Raw genomic sequence first — 19,968 nt, 5'->3', positions numbered from 1 at the left:
CAATAATCTAAATAGCAGAAAATAGATAGTGGACTATGCGGTTAGCAGAAAACCCTACAAAAACATCCACGCTGAACATTCAAGAACCCCCACACCGACTGACGGTGTGGAGGGAGAATATCAGCCCCCTAGAGCTTCCAGCAAGTCAGAAAATCAAATGTAAAGCAAGCTGGACAAAAACACTGAATAATGCAAACGATCCAAATTGTACAAAACAGACTTAGCTTTTCTTGCATGAGGCAAACTGAAAGGAATCCGGAGGAGACCATAAAGGTCTGGATACAATGATGCCAGGCAAGAGACTGAGTCCAGAGGAGACTTAAATAGGGAACACCCGCTGCTTAACGACACAGCTGGAGCTCAGGCCTGCAACAAGACATGCCTAACACAATACCGTTAGTGACCACCAGAGGGAGCCCAGAAACACAGTTCACAACAGTACCCCCCACTTGAGGAGGGGTCACCGAACCCTCACCAAGACCCCCAGGGCGATCAGGATGAGCAGCGTGAAAGGCATGAACCAAATCAGCCGCATGAACATCAGAGGCGACAACCCAGGAATTATCCTCCTGACCATAGCCTTTCCATTTAACTAAATACTGGAGTTTCCGTCTAGAGATACGAGAATCCAGAATCTTCTCCACCACGTACTCCAACTCGCCCTCAACCAAAACCGGGGCAGGAGGCTCAACAGCAGGAACCATAGGCACCACGTACCGCCGCAACAAGGACCTATGGAACACATTATGAATAGCAAATGACGCTGGAAGGTCCAAGCGAAAAGACACCGGGTTAAGGATTTCCAAAATCTTATAAGGACCGATAAAGCGAGGCTTGAACTTAGGAGAGGAGACTTTCAAAGGAACATGCCGAGAAGACAACCAAACCAAATCCCCAACACGAAGTCGAGGACCCACACCGCGGCGGCGGTTGGCAAAACGCTGGGCCTTGTCTTGTGACAATTTCAAATTGTCCACCACATGGTTCCAAATCCGCTGCAACCTATCCACCACAGAATCAACCCCAGGACAGTCAGAAGGTTCCTGGCCCGAGGAGAAACAAGGATGAAAACCAGAGTTGCAGAAAAAGGGTGAAACCAAGGTGGCAGAACTAGCTCGATTATTAAGGGCAAACTCGGCCAGTGGCAAAAAGGTAACCCAGTCGTCCTGATCAGCAGAAACAAAACATCTCAAATATGTCTCCAACGTCTGATTAGTTCGCTCGGTCTGGCCATTAGTCTGAGGATGAAAAGCCGACGAAAAAGACAAATCAATACCCATCTTAGCACAAAAGGATCGCCAGAATCTGGACACAAACTGGGATCCTCTGTCAGATACAATATTCTCAGGGATGCCATGCAAACGAACCACATTCTGAAAGAACAAAGGGACCAAATCAGAGGAGGAAGGCAACTTAGGCAAGGGCACCAAATGGACCATTTTAGAAAAACGATCGCACACCACCCAGATGACAGACATCTTCCGAGATACCGGAAGATCCGAAATGAAATCCATGGAAATGTGCGTCCAAGGCCTCTTTGGGATAGGCAAGGGTAAAAGCAACCCGCTGGCACGAGAACAGCAAGGCTTAGCCCGAGCACAAATCCCACAGGACTGCACAAAAGAACGCACATCCCGTGACAAGGAAGGCCACCAAAAGGACCTAGCCACCAAATCTCTGGTACCGAAAATCCCAGGATGTCCCGCCAACACCGAAGAATGAACCTCAGAAATAACTCTGCTGGTCCATCCATCAGGGACAAACAATCTCTCCGGTGGACAACGATCAGGCCTATCAGCCTGAAATTTTTGCAGCCCTCGTCGCAAATCTGGGGAAATGGCAGACAAAATCACTCCCTCTCTGAGAATACCAGCCGGCTCAGAGACTCCCAGAGAGTCAGGCACAAAACTCCTAGAAAGTGCATCAGCCTTCACGTTCTTCGAACCAGGCAGGTACGAGACCACAAAGTCAAAACGGGAGAAAAACAACGACCAACGAGCCTGTCTAGGATTCAGGCGCTTGGCAGACTCGAGGTAAATCAGATTTTTATGATCAGTCAAGACCACCACACAATGTCTACCTCCCTCGAGCCAATGTCGCCACTCCTCAAATGCCCACTTCATAGCCAACAACTCCCAATTACCAACATCGTAGTTCCGCTCAGCAGGCGAAAATTTCCTTGAAAAGAAGGCGCATGGCTTCATCACGGAGCCATCAGAACTTTTTTTGCGACAAAACAGCCCCTGCACCAATCTCAGAAGCATCAACTTCAACCTGGAAGGGAAGAGAGACATCCGGCTGGCACAAGACTGGCGCTGAAGTAAACCGACGCTTCAGCTCCCGAAAGGCCTCCACGGCCGCAGGAGACCAGTTCGCAACATCAGAACCCTTCTTAGTCATATCCGTCAAAGGTTTAACCACGCTGGAGAAATTAGCGATAAAACGACGGTAAAAATTAGCAAAGCCCAAGAACTTCTGCAGGCTCTTAACAGACGTGGGCTGAGTCCAGTCATGAATGGCACAGACCTTGACCGGGTCCATCTCCACAGTAGAAGGGGAAAAAATAAAACCCAAAAAAGAAACCTTCTCTACCCCAAAGATACATTTTGAGCCCTTCACAAATAGAGCATTCTCCCGCAGAACCTGAAACACCATCCTGACCTGGTTCACATGGGACTCCCAATCATCAGAAAAAACCAAAATATCATCCAGATAAATAATCATAAATTTATCCAGATATTTCCGGAAGATGTCATGCATGAAGGACTGAAACACAGAAGGAGCATTAGATAATCCGAAAGGCATCACCAGGTACTCAAAATGACCCTCGGGCGTATTAAATGCCGTTTTCCATTCATCTCCCTGCTTTATGCGCACAAGGTTATACGCACCACGAAGATCTATCTTGGTGAACCAACTGGATCCCTTAATCTGAGCAAACAAATCAGACAACAATGGCAAAGGATACTGAAATTTAACCGTGATCTTATTCAGAAGACGATAATCAATACAAGGTCTCAGAGACCCGTCTTTCTTGCCCACAAAAAAGAATCCTGCACCAAGAGGGGACGAGGATGGGCGAATATGTCCCTTCTCCAAAGACTCCTTTATATAACTCCGCATCGCGGCATACTCTGGCACAGATAAATTAAAGAGTCGTCCCTTAGGAAACTTACTACCAGGAATCAAATCTATAGCACAATCACAGTCCCTATGAGGAGGAAGGGCACTGGACCTGGCCTCATTAAATACATCCTGAAAGTCTGACAAAAACTCAGGGATCTCAGAAGGAGTAGAAGAAGCAATAGACACCAATGGAGAATCGCCATGAATCCCCTGACACCCCCAACTAGACACAGTCATAGCTTTCCAATCTAAAACTGGATTATGGGCCTGTAACCATGGCAGACCCAAAACGACAACATCATGCATTTTATGCAGTACCAGAAAACGAATCACCTCCTGATGTACAGGAGTCATGCACATGGTCACTTGCGTCCAATACTGAGGTTTATTCTCTGCCAATGGCGTAGAATCAATTCCTCTAAGAGGAATAGGATTTTCCAAAGGCTCCAGGACAAAACCGCCGCGCTTGGCAAACGACAAATCCATCAGATGTAAAGCAGCACCAGAATCCACAAAAGCCATAACTGAGTAAGAAGATAATGAACAAATTAAAGTCACCGACAAAATAAACTTAGGCTGAAAAGTACCAATGGCGACAGGATTAACTTCTTTTTTTAAATGTTTAGAGCATGCTGAGATAACATGTGTTGAATCACCACAGTAGAAACACAACCCATTTTGACGTCTATGATTTTGTCGCTCGGCTCTGGTCAAAATTCTGTCACATTGCATAGAATCAGGTGACCGTTCAGACAGCACCGCCAAAGGATTAACAGATTTGCGCTCCCGCAAACGTCGATCAATTTGAATGGCCAGAGCCATTGAATCATTCAGACCTGTAGGGATAGGAAACCCCACCATCACATCTTTAATGGCTTCAGAAAGACCATTTCTGAAATTTGCGGCCAGTGCACACTCATTCCATTGAGTAAGCACGGACCATTTCCGAAATTTTTTGCAATAAACCTCAGCTTCGTCCTGACCCTGAGAGATAGCCAGCAACATTTTTTCAGCCTGATTTTCAAGATTAGGCTCCTCATAAAGCAAACCAAGCGCCAGGAAAAACGCATCAACATTCACCAATGCAGGATCTCCTGGCGCCAGAGAGAAGGCCCAATCCTGAGGGTCGCCGCGCAAGAAGGAAATAACAATCTTAACTTGCTGAGCGGAATCACCAGAGGAACAAGGTTTCAGAGACAGAAACAATTTACAATTATTCCATAAATTCAGGAATTTAGATCTATCTCCAAAAAACGGCTCAGGAATAGGTATTTTTGGTTCAGACATAGGGCTATGGATAACAAAATCCTGAATGCTTTGCACCCTAGCAGCAAGCTGATCCACACTAGAAGTCAGAGTCTGGACATTCATATCTGCAGCAGAGTTTCAGCCACTCAGAGAAAAAGGGGATGGAAGAAGCTAGGCAAACTGCAGCAAAAAAAAACAACAAAAACTCAGAACTTCTTTTTAATCCCGCTTCTGCGATGCATTAAACATTTTCTTTTGTCCTGGCATTCTGTTATGATCCCAATGGCAGAGGATCTCTGATATTCTGGCAAGATAGCAAAAATATAAATACTGCTCTAGGGAGATGGAAACTGGGCTAACCACATACCTGATCCTAACACAAACAACTAAAAGTAGCCGGTGAACGTGCCTACGTTGGTTCTAGACGTCTCGAGCCAGCCGGAGAACTGACTACCCCTAGAGAGAAAAAATAAGACCTCACTTGCCTCCAGAGAAATTGAACCCCAAAGATATAGAAGGCCCCCAACAAATAATAACGGTGAGGCAAGAGGAAAGCACAAACGTAGAGATGAACTAGATTCAGCAAAGTGAGACCCAATAATCTAAATAGCAGAAAATAGATAGTGGACTATGCGGTTAGCAGAAAACCCTACAAAAACATCCACGCTGAACATTCAAGAACCCCCACACCGACTGACGGTGTGGAGGGAGAATATCAGCCCCCTAGAGCTTCCAGCGAGTCAGAAAATCAAATGTAAAGCAAGCTGGACAAAAACACTGAATAATGCAAACGATCCAAATTGTACAAAACAGACTTAGCTTTTCTTGCATGAGGCAGACTGAAAGGAATCCGGAGGAGACCATAAAGGTCTGGATACAACGATGCCAGGCAAGAGACTGAGTCCAGAGGAGACTTAAATAGGGAACACCCGCTGCTTAACGACACAGCTGGAGCTCAGGCCTGCAACAAGACATGCCTAACACAATACCGTTAGTGACCACCAGAGGGAGCCCAGAAACACAGTTCACAACAGGGGGCATATCTTAGTTATCCCTCCACTGACACTATGTGATGAAAAACCCACACACATAAGGCTATTGACCTCTTAGTTTACAGCAGGGGCTTATTTTAGGTATCCCACTGCTCTACAATATACCATGAACTGCAGGGATTTGTGTATATCCTGCTTACAGTTCCACTTAAACCTTGCAGCTCTCTGGCGCCCCCCTTTCTGTCAAGTCAGATTAGGTACTGCACCTAGGGTAACTAGTCGCCAGAACGGCTGCCTGCTAGGTACTGGCTATTGGGCATGCTGCAGCGACGCGATAAACTACTCCCGCTCAGGCAGGAACAATAATTATCAAGCCGCAGTCGCTACAGTGACACCCAAAGGCCGGCACAGTACGGTATCACTGCCACCAGCTTCGATTAAACGGGTCCGAAGCTAACCCAAAACAGTAGTGTAAATTCCCTTCAAGAAGACTTAGGGTACGTTTTTAGAGCATGGAGAAAGAACTGGCATGAAATAATATACCCCACAAAATGTAGGTAGTGCTTTATCAAAATATTTTACAAAGATGTTACAAATGAGACAACTGCAAATATGTACAAGGTAATTATAACATAAAGGGATTAAAAGAAGAAAAGATAACACTCACATATTCTCAGTTCATTGCATTGCAGGCAACCATACGTCCCAGCTCATTGGACGTGCTCAGGGCTCTCCAGGAAAAGATTCAAATCTGCCTCCTGAAAGTCTGCCAGCAACTTAAAACCTACAGTCTGTGACCTCACAGAAAGCGCTGGCTTTTCCAACCCCTCCTACCTCGTCAGTGTTACTCACTGTGCATTAAATATATCTGATGCCCGTAACTTTGCTCCAGAACATGTCATAGTTATATCAAACCCAGCATTCATCTCGGATTAACGTGAGCATTCTAATGAGATCAAATATGTCCTATCTGGGATACATATTTGCAGAGAAATCCCTACTTCTTTATTAGATGGAGTTAGAAGCCCGTGTTTCGAGGGATGGGTAGATCCTCCGAGTGTGATTATGACGATATATTTTTGAGTTCATATCTCCCATGGTTGGCCTAATATCTTACAAAAACAGAACAAAAGACTTTCATGATTCTGGAAGTTTCTAATCCAGTTATAGCTGGACAAGAGCTTACACGGCAGGAAATGCCGGTCGTAAATACATTGGCGGGGGCTGAGGCTTGGCAGCTGAAGTCAGGCATTTGCAGCTAGAAGCAATAAAACTTATACACTCATTGACAAGACAGGCTGAACACAGAGTGAAGGGGGGTCACTGCCCACCCTATGTGTGCTGGCAGAGAAACTAACTTATATGATATTTCATACCATATTGTGACACCTCCCCCTTTTGGCGTTGGCTGCGGCGGCAGAACCTCTCGGTATGCCTCCATGCGCACCTCCGTGGGTTCACCCTGGCGGGAGAGTCCGTCTGCATTCCCAAGCTCTTTGCCCGCTTTGTGTTTAATGGTGAAGTCAAATTGCTGAACGGCAAGGCTCCAGCGTAGCAACCTGTCATTGGTTCCACACATGGCGTTTAGCCAGCGCAGAGGGTTGTGGTCGGTCACCACAGTGAAGGGGCGACCGTACAAGTAGAACTGCAAGCGCTGCAGGGCCCAGACTATGGCCAGGCACTCCTTCTCGATGGTGGAGTAGGCTACTTCCCTCGGCAAAAGTTTCCGGCTCAGGTACAACACGGGATGCTCTTGGTCCTCTGAGTCAACCTGGCTGAGCACAGCACCGAGGCCAAACTCGCTGGCGTCGGTCTGTACCAAGAACGGTCGACTGATGTCGACTGCTTTCAACACAGGGGCGTTGCACAGTGCAGTTTTCAACGCCTGGAAGGCCCCCTCACAGCCATCTGTCCAGTTGACAATGTGGGGTAGCTTCTTCCTGGTGAGGTCCGTCAAAGGTTTTGCCAGGCTACTATAGTGCTGCACAAAGCGCCTATAGTACCCTGCAGTGCCCAGGAAGGACATCACCTGTTTCTTGGTCCCAGGAGTGGGCCAGTTCACGATCACGCCCACTTTCTCAGGCTCTGGCTTCAGGGTGCCTCCGCCTACCCGGTGCTCCAGGTAGTGGACCTCACTCATGCCCATCTGGCACTTTCCCGGCTTGATAGTCAGTCCTGCTCGGTGGATTCGCCTGAGCACCTCCTCGAGATGCTGCAGGTGTTCCCTCCATGAAGATGGCAATGTCATTCAAGTACGCCACAGCGTACTTCTCCAGTCCCTGAAGCAGGAGGTTGACCATCCGCTGGAAAGTGGCAGGGGCATTCTTCATGCCGAAGGGCATGACCGTGGACTCGTACAGTCCAAAGGGTATGATAAAGGCGGACTTCTCCTGTGCCTCAGGGCTCAGGGGAATCTGCCAGTATCTGCGACTCAGATCCATTATTGTCAGGTATTTTGCGCCAGCTAACTTCTCAACCAGCTCTTCGATGCGCGGCATTGGGTGCTCATCAGAGGCTGTAATGGCGTTGAGTCCCCTGTAGTCCACGCAGAACCGGGTGGTCCGGTCTTTTTTTGGCACGAGCACTACAAGTGAGGCCCACGCGCTCTTTGACCGTCGAATCACCCCCAGCTGTAACATCTCATCGATCTCCTGGCGCATAATCTGCTGCACCTGGTCAGAGATTCGTTAGGGTGTTTGCCGTAGTGGGGCATGATTCCCGGTGTCCAACTCGTGGACGGCTAACTCAGTCCTTCCAGGCCAGTTGGAGAACACGACCCGGAAGGGTTCCAGTGTGGTTTGCAACTGCAACCGCTGTGGTTCATCTAGCGAGGCGCTTACCTCCACGTCCTCAATGGACCCATTGGCCTTGGCTTGGGCCAGCATGTCCAGGAGGGTGTCTTCCTCCCCGTCTTCGGGTGCGCTGCAGACCGGTAGGACTAAAGGTTCACGTTCGCGATGAGCCTTCATCATGTTGATGTGAAAGGCCTTTCGCCTACCCCGAGCGTGGTCAAGCGTGACCACGTAGGTGACCGGGTTGAGCTGTTGGTGGATGACGTACGGGCCCTCCCATGCTGCCTGAAGCTTATCCGTTGGTACGGGGACCAGCACCCACACCTTTTGACCCATGTGGTAGGTCCGCTCCCGGGCGTTCTGGTCGTACCAGTGCTTCTGATCAGCCTGAGCCTGCGTCATGTTGTCATGCACCAACTGCGTCAAGGTCTGCATCTTGTCACGGAAGCGCATGACATACTCCACTATGGACACTTCAAAAGGGTTCGGCTCCTCTTCCCAGGATTCTCTTACCAACCCAAGGGGTCCCCGGACTCACCTGCCATACAGGAGCTCGAAGGGGGAGAACCCCGTCGAGGCCTGCGGAACCTCTCGGTAAGCGAACAGCAGGTGTGGGAGATACTGCTCCCAGTCGCGCCCTTGAGTCTCAACCAGCATGCGTAGCATCTGTTTGAGGGTACCATTGAAGCGTTCACACAAGCCATTGGTCTGTGGGTGATACGCACTCGATACCAGGTGCTTCACCTGCATTTTCTTACAGAGAGCCTCCATTAGGTGAGACATAAATTGGGTCCCTTGATCAGTAAACATTTCTCTGGGAAATCCTACCCATGCAAAGATAGCCAACAGGTCATCCGCCACCTTATCTGCCCTAGTTGACGACAGAGCTACTGCCTCTGGGTACTGGGTAGCGTAGTCTACCACAGTAAGGATATATCGCTTTCCAGAGCTGCTGGGGACTGCCAGCGGGCCCACAATGTCCACCGCGATCCTCTGGAAAGGCTCCTCTATCACTGGCAAAGGGATCAGGGGAGCCTTAATAGCAGGCCCCGCCTTCCCCACTCTTTGACAGGTGACACAGGAGCGGCAGTAGTTTGACACATCTGTCCCCATCTTAGGCCAATAGAAGTGTTGAGACAGCCGGGCCTTAGTTTTGCTGATCCCCAAGTGTCCAGCTAGCGGGATCTCATGGGCAATCCGCAACAACTCACCCCGGAATTGCTGCAGGACGACCAGCTGTCTTTCCCTCAACCACTCCTTTTGTAATTCTCCAGGTACTGTCTCCCGGTACAACCTTCCTCCTTCCCAGAACACCTTCTCCTTATCAGTCTCGGAGAAGCGCGTCCCGGCGAGTTGTCTCAAACTCTCTAGGCTCACATCTGTGTGCAGAGCGGCCTGAAACTCCTGGCTAGGGGAAGCTAGAAGCGATGTCAGGGTCCCTTCCCCACGGGAACCCTCTTGGACCTGCTCTGGGTCCACCTCTGGTTCAGTCACAATGATGACTGAGGAGGGTCCGGAAGGCAAACAGGTATCTGCGTTCTGGGCACTCTGACTGCGGGTGACAGCAGCTACGTAGGCTGTCTCCCCGGGGATTTCTACAGACCCATCAGCCGACGCTGCTATGGACTCTACCTCCCCATCCACCCCCATTACCTCAGGAGCATTGCTACTTATGGGCCAGTTACCTTCCTCGGTGGCACTGGTCAATTGCATGGCATCACCTTCCTCACGGTTCCCATGTATCTCCCCATTTCCGGTAGCACCGACACTTGCCCCTGCTAGGGGTTCCTCAGCCATCTCACTTCGCAGAGCGACGTGGTGAGCACTCCTGTACCTATGGACACATCAACTTTCACAGAAACATCATTATCAGATTCAGTTGGCACAGGTACAACATTTTCACCATCAATCCTAGGAAAAAAATGGTTATCAGATGCATCATTACAAGATAAAGGATGGTCAGGTAACACATGCGATTTCCCTTCATCATCATTATCATCATCAGGGTTAACGTTACCCTCATTAGTAGATTGGGGAGGGGTGTCAGTGACGTAGTATGCAACCAACCTCCCCAAATCAGTCCCCAACAAAACATCAGTGGGCAAATTATCAGACAGCCCCACTTCCTTCACCCCGCTCCCAGCACCCCAATCAATATAAACCCGGGCCATCGGTAAGGGACAGCTGATGCCCCCAATCCCCGTGACAGTTAGGGTTTTCCCCGGAATGATTTCTTCAGGGGCCGCCAGTTCGGGTCGGATGAGGGTTCATTCAGCCCCGGTGTCCTTGAGGCCTGTAGCAACATGACCTCCCACAGTGACGTGCTGTACGTTGTCACACACCCTCCCAACCACACCACCCACCAAAAGAACTGCTGCATTAGGCCCTGGGGCCTTGGCTGGGAGGTTCTTCTGCTTGTTTGGACAGACGGTACTGATATGATCAGGCTGCCTGCAGTGGTAACACTGGCGAAGTTCGGTGGTAGGTCTGGTGCTGTTGGCCCCGGGGACAGGACCTCTGGTGTGTTGGCTGGCAGGGGTACTGGCGTTGGTTGCAGGCTTACCCCCTCTCCAGCTGGTGGTGACTGGCTTCCGCACTTCCGATCTACGGTTGGCCTCATAGGCATCGGCAATCTGCGCTGCTTTCGTCACGTCTTTGGGTTCTCTGTCCATCACGAACTGTCGCACCTCAGCTGGGCAAAGATGGAAGAACTGGTCTTTGATCATCAGGTCTCGCAGCTGTGCAAAGGTGGTCACTGACAGTCCTTGGGTCCACTGGTCAAAGTGGGTCCCCAGTCCATGCACCACATCACTGTAACTGTCATGTGGGCCACGTTGGAGGGTCCGGAACTTTTTACGGTACACCTCGTGTGTAAGCTGGTACTTGGCTATGAGGGCCTGCTTGATAGCCTCATAGTCACCATCTTGTTCTTGAGGGAGTGCAGCAAACGCCTCCAGAGCTTTGCCTCTCAGCCCTGGTGTCAGGTATCGTGCCCATTCATCTGTAGGCAGTCGGTACTGTCTGCAGGCTTTCTCAAAGGCCCGCAGAAAAGTGTCCAAGTCCCCGTCCTTTTCCATAACAGGGAAGTGATCGGGCCGGGGCTTTGGTATCTGAGCGCTGCTGGGCTCACGGCTGGACTGGGATGACCCCTGCATTTGCAGTTGGGCCATCTGCAGCTGGTACTCCCGCTCCGCTTGCCGCTCGGCTCGCTGGGCCAGGGCCTCTCGCTCGGCTCGGGCCTCCCGCTGGTATTGCTGAATCAGCTGCAAACGTCCATCATGGTCGTCAGTGGGGAGTTCTTCCAAGGCCGCCTGCAGGTGGGGGTCCAATTCGCCCGGATTGCTAACAGGGCCAGCATTCAGTGGTTGGACCTCTGCTGCAGCACCATGTTCGCTGGTGCTGGCTTCTGCGGCTTCTGGGCTCTGCGAGTGGTCTAGAGCGGCTTCCCATTGCATCAGGACTGCGACCAGTTGGCTTTTGTTTTTGCTGGCATAGTCAATGTGCTGTGACTTGCATAAGGCAACAAGGGTGTCTCTGGTCTGCTGTTCATAAAAGGCTTCTCCCAGCCCAACCATGGTTGCCAAATAAAAGATAGGATAGCAAAACGAAGAGAAAGGGAGGGGATAATTACCAGTACACAATTGTCTCACAACTAATAAACACTGAGTTCGTTCTCCAAACTTATTTGCGCAGAGTCCTCGCAAGAACTTTCTGCAAGTTTTTAGTGAGAGGAATGATTGCTCAAACCAAATCACTAATGCTCTAATATCCCACCGCCTTGCCACCAATTGTCATGACAATTCACACCTCTGCCACCAATTGTTACGATCCCTTAGCCGCTGCCAGCAGTTTGTCACGAAATCCACAGGGATTCCTGACCACTGCCACCAATATGTCACGGATTGGGGTGACTTTAGACCAACAGACGGCTATCACATGTGCAGGGGGGCTTATCTTAGTTATCCCTCCACTGACACTATGTGATGAAAAACCCACACACAAGGCTATTGACCTCTTAGTTTACAGCAGGGGCTTATTTTAGGTATCCCACTGCTCTACAATATACCATGAACTGCAGGGATTTGTGTATATCCCGCTTACAGTTCCACTTAAACCTTGCAGCTCTCTGGCGCCCCCCTTTCTGTCAGGTCAGATTAGGTGCTGCACCTAGGGTAACTAGTCGCCAGAACGGCTGCCTGCTATGTACTGGCTATTGGGCATGCTGCAGCGACGCGATAAACTACTCCCGCTCAGGCAGGAACAATAATTATCAAGCCGCAGTCGCTACAGTGACACCCAAAGGCCGGCACAGTACGGTATCACTGTCACCAGCTTCAATTAAACGGGTCCGAAGCTAACCCAAAACAGTAGCATAAATTCCCTTCAAGAAGACTTAGTGTACGTTTTTACAGCATGGAGAAAGAACTGGCATGAAATAATATACCCCACAAAATGTAGGCTCTTGTGAATTAGACTTTTTTGGCTTCCTCTTGTGGTCACTAGTGGTATGACTCTGAGATTGTCTTTCCCTAGTTTGGCACCCACCTGGGTCGTTAGTCCAGGGGTGTTGCTATATGAACTTCCTGAATTCTTAGTCTGGTGCCTGGCATCGTTGTAATCAGTCCTTTCTGTTTGCTCCTGTCTGCTGGTCTTGGTTCATGCAAAATTAAGCTAAGTCCTGCTTCCTTGTTTTTTGGTTATTTGTATTGCTCTTATTTTTTTTCCAGCTTGTACTAAATGTGATTCCTGATTTTGCTGGAAGCTCTAGGGGGCTGGTATTCTCCCCCCGGGCCGTTAGAAGGTTCGGGGGTTCTTGAATATCCAGCGTGGATATTTTTGATAGGGTTTTTGCTGACCGTATAAGTCATCTTACTATATTCTGCTATTAGTCAGTGGGCCTCTCTTTGCTAAATACCTAGTTCATTCTTACGTTTGTCTTTTCTTCTTACCTCACCGTTATTATTTGTTGGGGGCTTGTATCCAACTTTTGGGGTCTTTTCTCTGGAGGCAAGAAAGGTCTATCTTTTCCCTTCTAGGGTTAGTTAGTTCTCCGGCTGGCGCGAGACGTCTAGAACCAACGTAGGCACGTTCCCCGGCTGCTGCTATTTGTGGTGCTAGGATTAGCTATACGGTCAGCCCAGTTACCACTGCCCTATGAGCTGGTTTTTTGTGTTTGCAGACTTGGTATTTATTGCAGAGACCCTCTGCCATTGGGGTCACAACAGTATGCCAGGCCCAAGTTGAATGTTTAATGCATTGCAGAAGTGGGATAATAAGAAAGGAAATTCTGAGTTTTTTTTTTTTTTTCCTCTCTTTCTTCCTCCCCTTTACCTCTGAGTGGCTTAAGCTTGCTGCAGACATGAATGTCCAGACTCTGATTACAAGTGTGGATCAGCTTGCTGCTCGTGTGCAGGGCATACAAGATTTTGTTACCAGTAGTCCTATGTCTGAACCTAAAATACCTATTCCTGAACTGTTCTCTGGAGATCGATTTAAGTTTAGGAATTTCAGGAATAATTGTAAATTGTTTCTTTCTCTGAGACCCCGTTCGTCTGGAGACTCAGCTCAGCAAGTTAAAATTGTTATCTCTTTCTTGCGGGGCGAACCTCAGGATTGGGCTTTCTCGCTAGCGCCAGGAGATCCGGCATTGGCGAATATTGATGCGTTTTTTCTGGCGCTCGGATTGCTTTACGAGGAACCCAATCTTGAAATTCAGGCAGAAAAAGCCTTGCTGGCTATTTCTCAGGGCCAGGATGAAGCTGAGGTGTATTGCCAAAAATATCGGAAATGGTCCGTGCTTACTCAGTGGAATGAGTGTGCTCTGGCCGCAAATTTCAGAAATGGCCTTTCTGAAGCCATTAAGAATGTGATGGTGGGTTTCTCCATTCCTACAAGTCTGAATGATTCCATGGCGCTGGCTATTCAAATTGACCGGCGTTTGCGGGAGCGCAAAACTGCTAATCCTCTGGTGGTGTTGTCTGAACAAACACCTGATTTAATGCAATGTGATAGAATTCAGACTAGAAATGAACGGAAAAATCATAGATGGCAGAATGGGTTGTGTTTTTACTGTGGTGATTCTACACATGTTATATCAGCATGCTCTAAACGCCTAACAAGGGTTGTTAGCCCTGTCGCCATTGGTAATTTGCAACCTAAATTTATTTTGTCTGTGACTTTAATTTGCTCATTGTCTTCCTACCCTGTTATGGCGTTTGTGGATTCAGGTGCTGCCCTGAGTCTTATGGATCTGTCGTTTGCCAAGCGCTGTGGTTTTGTTCTTGAGCCATTGGTAAATCCTATCCCTCTTAGAGGTATTGATGCTACGCCATTGGCGGAAAATAAACCGCAGTTTTGGACACAGGTAACCATGTGCATGACTCCTGAACATCGGGAGGTGATTCGTTTTCTTGTTCTGCATAAAATGCAGGATTTGGTCGTTTTGGGTCTGCCATGGTTACAGACCCATAATCCAGTCTTGGATTGGAAGGCAATGTCTGTGTCAAGTTGGGGCTGTCAGGGAATTCATGGTGATTCCCCACCGGTGTCTATTGCTTCCTCTACTCCTTCGGAAGTTCCTGAGTATTTGTCTGATTATCAGGATGTATTCAGCGAGTCCAGGTCCAGTGCTCTTCCTCCTCATAGGGACTGTGACTGCGCTATAGATTTGATTCTGGGTAGTAAATTTCCTAAGGGAAGATTATTTAATCTGTCTGTACCTGAGCATACCGCAATGCGTTCGTATATCAAGGAATCTCTGGAGAAGGGGCATATCCGTCCATCCTATTCCCCTCTTGGTGCGGGATTCTTTTTTGTGGCCAAGAAGGATGGATCTTTGAGACCTTGTATTGACTATCGGCTTCGGAATAAAATCACTGTTAAATTTCAGTATCCTTTGCCTCTGTTGTCGGACTTGTTTGCCCGGATTAAAGGTGCCAAGTGGTTCACCAAGATAGATCTTCGTGGTGCGTACAACCTTGTGCGCATTAAGCAAGGAGATGAATGGAAAACTGCATTTAATACGCCCGAAGGTCATTTTGAGTACTTGGTGATGCCTTTTGAGCTCTCTAATGCTCCTTCAGTGTTTCAGTCCTTTATGCATGATATTTTCCGGAAGTATCTGGATAAATTTATGATTGTTTATCTGGATGATATTCTGTTTTTTTCTGATGATTGGGACTCGCATGTAGAGCAGGTCAGGATGGTGTTTCAGGTTTTGCGGGAGAATGCTTTGTTTGTTAAGGGCTCAAAGTGTCTCTTTGGAGTACAGAAGGTTCCCTTTTTGGGTTTTATTTTCTCCCCTTCTGCGGTGGAGATGGACCCAGTCAAGGTCCGAGCTATTCATGATTGGACTCAACCCACGTCAGTTAAGAGTCTTCAGAAGTTCTTGGGCTTTGCTAACTTCTACCGTCGTTTTATCGCTAATTTTTCTAGCGTTGTTAAACCTTTGACGGATATGACCAAGAAAGGTTCTGATGTTGCTAACTGGGCTCCTGCAGCCGTGGAGGCTTTCCAAGAGTTGAAGCGCCGGTTTACTTCAGCGCCTGTTTTGTGCCAGCCTGATGTCTCACTTCCCTTTCAGGTTGAAGTGGATGCTTCTGAGATTGGGGCAGGGGCCGTTTTGTCGCAGAGAGGCCCTGGTTGCTCTGTAATGAGACCATGCGCTTTTTTCTCTAGGAAGTTTTTGCCTGCTGAGCGGAATTATGATGTTGGCAATCGGGAGTTGCTGGCCATGAAGTGGGCATTTGAGGAGTGGCGTCATTGGCTCGAGGGTGCTAAGCATCGTGTGGTGGTCTTGACTGATCACAAAAATCTGATGTATCTCGAGTCTGCTAAACGCCTGAAACCTAGACAGGCCCGTTGGTCATTGTTTTTCTCCCGTTTTGACTTTGTGGTCTCGTATTTACCAGGTTCAAAGAATGTGAAGGCTGATGCTCTTTCAAGGAGCTTTGTGCCTGACTCTCCTGGAGTCGCAGAACCAGTTGGTATTCTTAAAGAGGGAGTAATCTTGTCAGCCATTTCTCCGGATTTGCGACGTGTGTTGCAGAGATTTCAGGCTGGTAGACCTGACTCTTGTCCACCTGACAGACTGTTTGTTCCTGTTAAATGGACCAGCAGAGTCATTTCCGAGGTTCATTCCTCGGTGTTGGCAGGGCATCCGGGAATTTTTGGCACCAGAGATTTGGTGGCTAGGTCCTTTTGGTGGCCTTCCTTGTCGTGGGATGTGCGGTCATTTGTGCTGTCCTGTGGGACTTGTGCTTGAGCTAAGCCTTGCTGTTCTCGTGCCAGCGGGTTGCTCTTGCCCTTGCCTGTTCCGAAGAGGCCTTGGACACACATTTCCATGGATTTCATTTCAGATCTTCCGGTGTCTCAGGGCATGTCTGTCATCTGAGTGGTATGTGATCGCTTTTCCAAGATGGTCCATTTGGTATCTTTGCCTAAGCTGCCTTCCTCGTCCGATCTGGTTCCTTTGTTCTTTCAGAATGTGGTTCGTTTACATGGCATTCCTGAGAATATCGTGTCTGACAGAGGATCCCAGTTTGTTTCCAGGTTCTGGCGATCCTTTTGTGCTAAGATGGGCATTGATTTGTCGTTTTCGTCTGCCTTTCATCCTCAGACTAATGGACAAACGGAGCGAACTAAGCAAACTTTGGAGGCTTATTTGAGGTGTTTTGTTTCTGCGGATCAGGATGATTGGGTGACCTTCTTGCCGTTGGCTGAGTTTGCCCTTAATAATCGGGCTAGTTCCGCTACTTTGGTCTCGCCATTTTTCTGCAACTCTGGTTTCCATCCTCGTTTTTCCTCGGGACATGTGGAGCCTTCTGACTGTCCTGGGGTAGATTCTGTGGTGGATAGGTTGCAGCAGATTTGGAATCATGTGGTGGACAACTTGAAGTTGTCACAGGAGAAGGCTCAGCGTTTTGCCAACCGCCGCCGCGGTGTGGGTCCCCGACTTCGTGTTGGGGATTTGGTATGGCTGTCTTCTCGATTTGTTCCTATGAAGGTCTCCTCTCCTAAATTTAAGCCTCACTTCATCGGTCCTTACAAGATATTGGAAATCCTTAATCCTGTGTCCTTTCGCTTGGATCTTCCGGTGTCGTTTGCCATTCACAACGTGTTCCATAGGTCTTTGTTGCGGCGGTACGTTGTACCTGTGGTTCCTTCTGTTGAGCCTCCTGCTCCGGTGTTGGTTGAGGGCGAGTTGGAGTACATGGTGGAGAAAATCTTGGATTCTCGTCTCTCCAGACGGAGGCTTCAGTATCTGGTCAAGTGGAAGGGCTATGGTCAGGAGGATAATTCCTGGGTGGTTGCCTCTGATGTGCATGCGGCCGATTTAGTTCGTGCCTTTCACGCTGCTCATCCTGATCGCCCTGGTGGTCTTTGTGAGGGTTCGGTGACCCCTCCTTAAAGGGGGGGTACTGTTGTGAATTAGACTTTTTTTGGCTCCCTCTTGTGGTCACTAGTGGTATGACTCTGAGATTGTCTTTCCCTAGTTTGGCACCCACCTGGGTCGTTAGTCCAGGGGTGTTGCTATATGAACTTCCTGAATTCTTAGTCTGGTGCCTGGCATCGTTGTAATCAGTCCTTTCTGTTTGCTCCTGTCTGCTGGTCTTGGTTCATGCAAAATTAAGCTAAGTCCTGCTTCCTTGTTTTTTGGTTATTTGTATTGCTCTTATTTTTTTTCCAGCTTGTACTAAATGTGATTCCTGATTTTGCTGGAAGCTCTAGGGGGCTGGTATTCTCCCCCCGGGCCGTTAGACGGTTCGGGGGTTCTTGAATATCCAGCGTGGATATTTTTGATAGGGTTTTTGCTGACCGTATAAATCATCTTACTATATTCTGCTGTTAGTCAGTGGGCCTCTCTTTGCTAAATACCTAGTTCATTCTTACGTTTGTCTTTTCTTCTTACCTCACCGTTATTATCTGTTGGGGGCTTGTATCCAACTTTTGGGGTCTTTTCTCTGGAGGCAAGAAAGGTCTATCTTTTCCCTTCTAGGGTTAGTTAGTTCTCCGGCTGGCGCGAGACGTCTAGAACCAACGTAGGCACGTTCCCCGGCTGCTGCTATTTGTGGTGCTAGGATTAGCTATACGGTCAGCCCAGTTACCACTGCCCTATGAGCTGGTTTTTTGTGTTTGCAGACTTGGTATTTATTGCAGAGACCCTCTGCCATTGGGGTCACAACAGTAGGCAGTGCTTTATCAAAATATTTTACAAAGATGTTACAAATGAGACAATTGCAAATATGTACAAGGTAATTATAACATAAAGGGATTAAAAGAAGAAAAGATAACACTCACATATTCTCAGTTCATTGCATTGTAGGCAACCATACGTCCCAGCTCATTGGACGTGCTCAGGGCTCTCCAGGAAAAGACTCAAATCTGCCTCCTGAAAGTCTGCCAGCAACTTAAAACCTACAGTCTGTGACCTCACAGAAAGGGCTGGCTTTTCCAACCCCTCCTACCTCGTCAGTGTTACTCACTGTGCATTAAATATATCTGATGCCCGTAACTTCGCTGCAGAACATGTCATAATCATATCAAACCCAGCATACATCTCGGATTAACGTGAGCATTCTAATGAGATCAAATATGTCCTTTCTGGGATACATATTTGCAGAGAAATCCCTACTTCTTTATTAGATGGAGTTAGAAGCCCGTGTTTCGAGGGATGGGTAGATCCTCCGAGTGTGATTATGACGATATATTTTTGAGTTCCTATCTCCCATGGTTGGACTAATATCTTACAAAAACAGAACAAAAGACTCATGATTCTGGAAGTTTCGCATCCAGTTATAGCTGGACAAGAGCTTACACGGCAGGAAATGCCGGTCGTAAATACCTTGGCGGGGGCTGAGGCTTGGCAGCTGAAGTCAGGCATTTGCAGCTAGAAGCAATAAAACTTGTACACTCATTGACAAGACAGGCTGAACACAGAGTGAAGGGGGGTCACTGCCCACCCTATGAGTGCTGGCAGAGAAACTAACTTATATGATATTTCATACCATATCGTGACAGCGGCGTTGATAATTATTGTTCCTGCCTGAGCGGGAGTAGTTTATCGCGTCGCTGCAGCGTGCCCAATAGCCAGTACATAGCAGGCAGCCTTTCTGGCGACTAATTACCCTAGGTGCAGTACCTAATCTGACCTGAGAAAAAGGGGGGCGCCAGAGAGCTGCAAGTGTTAAGTGGAACTGTAAGCGGGATATTCATAGATCCCTGCAGTTCATGGTATATTGAAGAGCAGTGGGATACCTAGAATAAGCCCCTGCTGTAAACTAAGAGGTCAATAGCCTTGTGTGTGTCTGTTTATCACATTGTGGAGTGGAGGGATAACTAAAATAAGCCCCCCCTGCACATGTGATAGCTGTCTGTTGGCCTAAAGTCACCCCGATCCATGACGTAGGGGTGACGGTCACGGTGTGGATCCCTGACATATTGGTGAAAGCGGTCAGGGGCTCGTGACAAAATGGTAGCAAGGCGGTGGGATATTAGAGCATTAGTGATTTTGTTTGAGCAATTATTCCTCTCACTAAAAACTTGCAAGGTTCTTGCGAGGACTCTGCGCAAATAAGTTTGGAGAACGAACTCAGTGTTTATTAGTCTTGAGACAATTGTGTGTACTGGTAATTATCCCCTCCCTTTCTCTTCGTTTTTCTATCCTATCTTTTATTTGGCAACCATGGTTGTGCTGGGAGAAACCTTTTATGAGCAGCAGACCAGAGACACCCTTGTTGCCTTATGCAAGTCACAGCACATTGACTTTGCAGGCAAAAACAAAAGCCAACTGGTCGCAGTTCTGGTGCAAT

The sequence above is a fragment of the Ranitomeya variabilis genome, chromosome 4 (assembly GCF_051348905.1).
Source record: "Ranitomeya variabilis isolate aRanVar5 chromosome 4, aRanVar5.hap1, whole genome shotgun sequence".
Taxonomy (NCBI): domain Eukaryota; kingdom Metazoa; phylum Chordata; class Amphibia; order Anura; family Dendrobatidae; genus Ranitomeya; species Ranitomeya variabilis.
This window is presented reverse-complemented; position numbering follows the sequence as displayed.